At 41.0% G+C, this 7500-nt stretch overlaps 1 pseudogene; it reads right to left on the bottom strand.

Moving 5' to 3' along the window:
- Nucleotides 1-3607: 3607 nt before the first annotated feature.
- Nucleotides 3608-7500, bottom strand: part of LOC138049957 (tetratricopeptide repeat protein 28-like) — a 4937-nt pseudogene continuing 1044 nt past the window's right edge.

The raw sequence follows: 7500 nt of genomic DNA, 5'->3' as shown, positions 1-7500 counted from the left end.
CAAGGGTAAAATGGAGAATGAAAGGTCTGCGTTGTCGTCACTGTTATGCATAGTACCTAAAAAATGTGAGCTAAAATTCGTGACAAACGGGCAGCACTATTATCTTTTCTCTTTTAACCTCTGAAATTGTTTTGTGGCGACCTCGTTGCCGTAGCATTCGCCGTTTATCAAAATAGGAACTTTAAAGATCATATGATCGCGGCGTCGACGAAAACGTCACCTCAAAATAAAACTTTGCTCTACCCATAATTATGTCTTTCGCGATTATTCCATTTCGTTCGCGTCCTACGATTTGGGCGATGTATCGTAAAAATAAAATGGTACGAGCGCTTTCAGAGTGAGACTAGAGAATGAAAGATTTTGCAGTCAAAATCTCAAATTTGATTACGGAGCTTACGCAATGACGACGACGACGGCAACGAAAACGCCACAAAACAAGAGCTCGGCACGCCCTGCACGTGCGTTTCATATTTTAATACATCTCTTTGCCGTTCTCGTCCTGAGAACGAGGCGAGTGGAGGACGTGATCACCTGACGATAAATTTTCAACTTTTCTTTCTAAACATCCTCACAGTTCGAACATTTTTAATCCTGGAATAATAGGCCACTTTCATAAATGGCGACCAAGTTTAAATTCTTTTGTATTTATGCTAATTAGACCTACTGCCCTCGTTTTAAAACAAATATTCTTTTGAAATTTGCTCGTCGTAGCGAGGTTAGTAGGGCTTATTAACATTAAAACAAAAGAATAATTTATTTGGCCGCCATTATGAAAGAGGTTTATTGTGCACACTTTCCATGCTGAACGACTTGGAGTAATAAGTACAATAACGGGAAACAATATTTTTTGACAACTTTCTCGTAGCCATCGACGTCGTCTTGTGTAAGCTCCCTAGTATTTCAAGTCATTATTATGCACAGTTCCTTTGTGACCAATGTGACCCGGATTCGATTCCCAGACTCGGCGTCATATGTAGGTTGAGTTTGTTGGTTCTGTACTCTGCACCGAGAGGTTTTTCTCCGGCTACTCTCCTCCAAAACTAGTCTCCTCTGCAGCCGTCTTTCTGGGTATCGATGTCACCCAACGAAAAAAGCGGCTGCTCACATTGAAAACACATTCCTTTCCCATTGTTTTGACGGTCTGTTAAAATGACTAAAAAGGTAAGCCAATTGAGTGTGAGGAAAATTAATCGTTGCGATTTTCTGGCAGACCCATGCAGGTATTTGGATTGCAACCCCCAAAAAATCTTGACCGCCCAAGAAAGAGTATTTATTTTCGGCGGCAATAGTTCCCATAATTTTGCAAACTTATAAAGTACTGGAAACTATTGTGTATTTGCCCGGTTTCTGGCCGAAGATCAAATCTGTGTTTTCACCACGACAAAACCTCATCTAAAGTAACAGAAAGCCTTGCTTTACCTACAATACTCGTCACATTTTTTGGAACACTCATCCCCGTTTACCCCTTCCTCCAATGTTGATTTTCACAACAACTAGCAGTCGCCCGAAAAATTCTCACACAACATTGAATTGGGGGAAGGGGGATATGGTATAGGCTACGATTCTGGACCATTCGCTAAGTGTTCCAACTAAATATTTCTAGTATTATAGGTTTTTACAGACGCAGTCAGATTTTGACTATACATTTGTTTGCTTTGGTTTCAGCTCTGTTTTCATGCATAGTGGCAGTTGAGACAACGTGAAATTAATAAAATTGTGCGTATGGAAAGACTTGATTTTGACGTCAATAAAAATATTGAATAATGTGATTTTATTTACATCCTTTATTTTTTCAGTCCTCTACTTATTTTTGCGCTGATGGTCAACGCGGTCGCTTTGAAAAATACGAACAACAGACCTGCACTTTTGTGTTGAGTGAGCGCATTGATAAAACGAGAGGTACTATTGGTCGAGTCGTCGATACAGGTCCAGAAAATGAAACGTGAGCAGCCGTTCTCCAAAGTAACATTTGATTTGCGTTGAAAATGTTCATATGCTCATGTGTAAGTCCGACAAATTTTCTTTGATGAGTTTTGCCTTGACAAGTCTTATTTGCTGATGTGAACGAATTTACAAGTTTTCTTTGACAAGTTTTCAATGTAGCCAGCGAAACAATTTCACAGCGGACGACAAAAAAAACTAACCACGGGGCGCCATTACAGTGAGTCATCACAAGAGCAAGACCGCTGTGCGCTCGCAATTTCTCATTTTCTTGTCGACCCGTACAGACGAGCAAGTTCTGCAATGTGTCAATTTTTCCTTGACAAGTGCACCTGTTCAAAAGCTGGCATGCTAGCTTTTGAACAAGTGCACTTGTCAAGGAAAAAATGTTCTTTTTTACACACCAGCAAATAAAATTTGCCAAGTCAGAACTTGTCAATGAAAACTTGCTCGTGTGTAACCGGCTTTAGTGCTCCAGCACTAGAACGACTAGACACTTCCATAGAGCTTCTTTCCTTTCCTTTCCTCAAAAATGTGTGCTAATATGCGTGTCGCACGTGCAGCACTAATATTGACCCTCCTTTAGCCAATGAAATTGTTTTGTGGCGTCATCGTTGCCGTAGCCGTCGCCGTTTATCACAGAAGGCTTCAATTGGGACACGTTGACCAAAGCATCACCTCAAAATAACTTTGCTCTACAGTTTTGGCGATGAGAGTGAAAATAGAAAATGAAGGATTCGCTCTGCTACATGCTCACGTTGTCATCATAACCTCAAATTCGGTGATTCCACGTCGTCGTTGGGCAGAGTACCGCCACAATGCAGCAGCACGATCATTTATGTTCTTTCAACCACCGATATCATTGTTCTGTGGCGTTGTTGCTGTATCTGTAAACCTTTTTTATTTTCTGACGCATTTCGTCCAGCTAACGTAGACTTCTACAGGGAGTTTTACAATAATACATTAAACGCCTGTATTTAAGTCATATCAAGTTTAAATACAGGCGTTTAATGTATTAGTGTAAAACTCTATGAAGTAGTCTACGTTAGTTAGGCGAAACGCGTCGGAGAATAAACAAGTTTTAAAGATACAGTTCGCAGAGTGCTGCTCACTAGTTTAGTTTTTTAAATTTACCACAAAGCTAATGGCAGCAACAAAATCTTCAAAGTATCTATGTTTTGATAATAGTGTGTGTTTTCTTCCTCCATTCAAGCAAGAAATTCCACACATTAGTGTCCCAATTGAAGCCTTCTTCCAAGACAAACAAGAGCTAACTACTTGCCAGAGGATGGTCAAGGAGGGGCAAATGTATCATGGACTAAACTTTGTATACAAGAAGAATTCTGGTAGTTATTTAGTGCAGTTTGAAACTGTCAACTTGATCCTCCTTGACCATCCTCTGGCACGTAGCTAGCTCTTCAAATATGTATGCTGTGAACTAGAATGATACTGGTCACATTGGCATACATGGAGTGGTGGACGGACGTAGGTACGTACGGACGGTCGATGACGTCATGGCTATAAATCAAGATTTCTTGCATCGACGGGTTACCATATTTTCTTAACAATGGTGCTCCGCGCGCAAATATACTGCATAATACAATAAGCATTTCAATAGTTTAAAATATTTTAAAACCTTTAATTCTCCTAATGTGGTAATCAAGGTTTACAGCTTTAAAGTTGATTTCATTTGATATCAGGTTTCATTACCCACCAAAGTGGAAGAAACCTTTTGAATTCTAACATTTAGACTGGAAGCTTAATTGTAAAAGAGACTAACCAGTGAGTGGAGATGACTGACTGAAATTCTATACAGTCCGGTAATTACGTGTAGGATTATAATATAATAAACTTCCTTACAGGTTGAATGAGTGTCTTGTTTCCTTTATCAATACCATTATGTTGTACAACACAAGCTGTTACAGTGGTGAGAGCACTCACCTTCGGCATGACTATTCCGGGGCTGGGATGTAGGAGGGGAGGGGTAGGGGACACCATACCTGAAACAACCAAACGTTTACAAAAATGCTAACCTTAGGCCTAAGCATTATCTTAAATCACGAAAAGAAATCTAGACGTTTGCCTAAGGAAAACGTTTGCAGTCGCATATGAAAAGCGGCAGGGATGCTCGTTGTCTCGCTTATAGACATTTGCCTTCCAAATCGATTCATTTGATTATTTAGCTTTGGCCAACCTTAGAGAAAATACACGTTCCCCGTGACTGTCACTTGATTTTAAATGAACGTTGGTATACCAAATTAAAGAGGTTTACTTGTCATCAGCTTCACGTAAAATGAACACCCGAGAAATATACAGCAAAAGCTTGGGAGTTATTTTGAAGTATTTAAAAAAATAACACAACGGCTAGTAGATCCTCAGTTATGGAAGCAAACCGTTTTGCCAATCCCTTATTTCTATCAAGTGATTAACTAATCCTGGTACAGACCCTTACAAAACAAGGCACAAATGCAAGGACTTGGACAGTATTACTCATACAATCGAAGAAAGGAAGAAAGAAAAATGACACATCGATGCATCAAAGTCCAAGTGTTTTTCTCACGTTTCTGAAAAAAAGAAAAAATAAAGAAAGAAACAAATAGTGGGTTAAATGGCAATGCGAAATTTCGTTCTGATTGGAAAGTAAATAATATCTCAATTATTTTAATTCATGAGTAAATAATATCTCAATTATCTTAATTCATGAAACCATTTGTGCTTGGTTAACAGCAACAATTCCTGTTCAGTGTCACTTCGACGTGTAGACTGTAAGACCTCAACAGCTAACTTCACTTCACTTCTCGTACGTAACTGGCATTCAGCGATCAGGTATTAGCCAAAGCAGTTCGAGCAAAAATAACTACACTGGCAAACGATTTTAAAACCATTTGTATTTGAAGAACGTACCAGCTCCTTTCGACAACTTGCTGATTCAAAACATTTACAAAGTACAGCAATTCAGTCATTAAAGTTATATTCAAATAGCACTTACCATTCTTTTCGTGTTTGTGTTGCCCAAATTCAAAGGTGACATCATCGCCAATTAGCACAAATGGCGCCCAGTTTTCTATGGCAGAATAAGTCACCCGAAGAGATTTCATAGCATGGTGAAGAGCTCTACTAGCACTTTTTCTATCTGCTAAGTGCTCGTAGAAACTTTTCATGAACATCAAGGTCGCCTTGTCGTCGATTGCCCAGAGTGACACCAGAACAGATCGGGCACCAGCACACAGGAAAGCCCTGGCTATTCCCACAATACCCTCAGATTTCACCTCTCCCTGGCCACTATGACAGCAACTCAGCACAACAAGTCTTGCCTGAAGATGAACTGCGTGAACATCGCTCAACATTAACATGTAATCTTCCTCTTCGGGGATCTGTGATGTGCGTTCGGAATTTGGGGCCAAAGCAATTTCTCCAAATTGGTCATCTCCATGTGCAGCAATGTGGATTAAGGCAACTGACTTCATTCTTTTCAGCACCTCAGCTTTGGTTGCATTTTGACCTGTAAGAGGCGCAGTGTGCAGAAGTTTTCCAATCACCTCCACCTCTTTTCTCGCGCATGGCAACTGTTTATACATGGGCTCACCGGTACCCCAAGTGACTTCCTTCAAGCATGGATCGCCCACAAGCAGCGCTTCATTCTTACTTTGGAAGTCGTCAGGTGCACTAGCTATCACTTTTAAAGCGGTCAGCGAGGGAATTGCACGGATCCTGACAGAGTCACTCAATGCAGTAAAAGGAGCCAAGCAAAATGGTCCATCAGGAACAAAGACTAACTCATCTTCCTGGAGCAAGTCTGTGATAGGGCTGACTAAGACATCATACAAGGGCTGTAAACAGTTCACAGAGAAGCTCAAGGAGTGAACAGTTTCCTCCACAGCCTCCCTACTGCACAAGAAGTCGTTGCGTTGTCTGTCAAGGGAACGATTCTCACATTGTACAACAGTTCCCACACCAATCTCTTTAAAAGTACTTTCCATCAGTGATTTCGCACTTCCATTTTCGATTTCCTTTTGTCTAAAATTAATCCCGATATCTTCTCTTAGCAACCAGAAGCTGATCGTGTTCCCATCAAGTGCTGTGAAAACAGTTTGTGAAGGTAAATCGTTCATCCCAAAACTTAACTTCATCGCAAGTGCCGAAGAAGGTTTCTCATCAACACCATATCGCATCTTTAAAATGTCTCCCAAAGCCTGGGCTCGTCCTTGCTCAGCAGCATACAAGCCTCATCTACCTCACCACTCTTCAAGAGAGCTGTCCACAGAGCATTGTACGCAAACCGCTTTGTGTCACGAAAGCTTATTTTCCATGCATCTTCTGACTGAAGAAGACGCCTTGTTTTATCATAATAATTTATGCTTTGACGATAGTAATTAAGAGCTTTGCTCAAGGAGTCTAAAATTTCATGAACACAACCGAGCTGATGATACGCCATTGCCTGCCCTATGGGGTCTCCAACTTCTTTTGCAATACTAAGATGTTGATTTTGGTACTCTATGGCTTGCTTAAAATTCCCCAGACGGCAATAAGCACTGCCGAGATTGCAATAGGCTGTTCCTTCTCCAGCTATGTCCCCAACTTCTTTTGCAATACTAAGATGTTGATTGTGGTACTCTATGGCTTGCTTGAAATTCCCCAGACTGTAATAAGCATTGCCGAGATTGCAATAGGCTCTTCCTTCTCCAGCTATGTCCCCAACTTCTTTTGCAATACTAAGATGTTGATTGTGGTACTCTATGGCTTGCTTAAAATTCCCCAGCCTGTAATAAGCGTTGCCGAGATTGCCATAGGCGCTTCCTTCTCCAGCTATGTCCCCAACTTCTTTTACAATACTAAGATGTTGATTGTGGTACACTATGGCTTGCTTGAAATTCCCCAGACTGTTATAAGCATTGCCGAGATTGCAACAGGCTCTTCCTTCTCCAGCTATGTCCCCAACTTCTTTTGCAATACTAAGATGTTTATTGTGGTACTCTATGGCTTGCTTGAAATTCCCCAGACTGTCATAAGCATTGCCGAGATTGCAATAGGCTTTTCCTTCTCCACCTATGTCCCCAACTTCTTTTGCAATACTAAGATGTTGATTGTGGTACTCTATGGCTTGCTTAAAATTCCCCAGACGATAATAAGCATTGCCGAGATTGCCATAGCCTCTTCCTTCTCCAGCTATGTCCCCAACTTCTTTTGCAATACTAAGATCTTGATTGTGGTACTCTATGGCTTGCTTGAGATTCCCCAGACGGTAATAAGTGGTGCCGAGATTGCCATAGGCGCTTCCTTCTCCAGCTATGTCCCCAACTTCTTTTGCAATACTAAGATGTTGATTGTGGTACACTATGGCTTGCTTGAAATTCCCCAGACTGTGATAAGCATTGCCCAGATTGCCATAGGCTCTTCCTTCTTCAGCTCTGTCCCTTACTGCTTTTGCAATACTAAGATGTTGATTGTGGTACTCCATAGCTTGCTTGAAATTCCCCAGACGGTAATAAGCGTTACCGAGATTGCCATAGGCTGCTCCTTCTCCAGCTATGTCCCCAACTTCTTTTGCAATACTAAGAT

The sequence above is a fragment of the Montipora capricornis genome, chromosome 5 (assembly GCF_036669925.1).
Source record: "Montipora capricornis isolate CH-2021 chromosome 5, ASM3666992v2, whole genome shotgun sequence".
NCBI lineage: Eukaryota > Metazoa > Cnidaria > Anthozoa > Scleractinia > Acroporidae > Montipora > Montipora capricornis.
This window is presented reverse-complemented; position numbering and strand designations above follow the sequence as displayed.